Source organism: Bidens hawaiensis, unplaced genomic scaffold (assembly GCF_021521415.1).
Source record: "Bidens hawaiensis isolate Kalapana, Puna unplaced genomic scaffold, B.hawaiensis_p1.1 tig00016363_1, whole genome shotgun sequence".
Classification (NCBI taxonomy): domain Eukaryota; kingdom Viridiplantae; phylum Streptophyta; class Magnoliopsida; order Asterales; family Asteraceae; genus Bidens; species Bidens hawaiensis.
In genome coordinates this window covers 427,203-428,080 of record NW_027492499.1, presented here as the reverse complement: position 1 = coordinate 428,080, position 878 = coordinate 427,203, and positions in this window count along the sequence as shown.

Genomic DNA, 878 nt, shown 5'->3' with positions numbered 1-878 from the left:
AGGGTGACAGTTCGACTATGGAACTGTTACTGGATGATTACGGTGTTGTTTTTATGTTTGTGGCTAGTCTATCGTTTGTATGGATAGATTCAGGATGTTACAGATACGTGTACGTGATATTTTGATACTCCATGTATGTATATAGTAGTATGTTATGTTAACATGGGGCACAATTTTGTACATTATTACAAGCACCGACCCTTACAGGATTAAGTCTCACTTAGTGACAGATTTTGATTATACAGGCAAGCACTGGCCTTTATCAGGCTAAGTCTATGTACCTTTTGTTATCAATATACAGGGCAGTTTGTGAAATACCAGTGTTTTATTTGATTTACTATGCAACCTTTATTGTGATTATAGTTACAATGTGTCGTACACTGGAATTAGTCTTAATTGACTTATATTTGTTTATCATTATAGAATGGTCCCAAAGAAAGCAAATCCTATGACTGGGGCAGAAATAGCCGAGATGATTGCTCGGCAAATGCAGGCAGTAATCCCACTTATTGTAACACAGGTGACTGCCGGTGTAAACACAAATATGCAAACAAACCAACAACCCATCAATAATGTACCCCCAAACAACACTGAAACTGTCACAAATAACATTCCCCCACCTAATACAAACGCCCCTCCCAATGCAAATAATCCCCCACCTGATACAAATAATGTCAACAACAATAATCCTCCACCGAACCCAAACAATAACAATAACAACCTTAATCCCCCTCGGAGAGAATATTCAATTAAGAACTTCATGGCCTGTAAACCGATTGACTTTAAAGGTGCCGAAGGGCCAAAGGGGTGATCAAATGGATCGAGAAAACTGAATCTGTCCTCAATATCAGCAATTGTCCACCCGAAAATATTGTCAA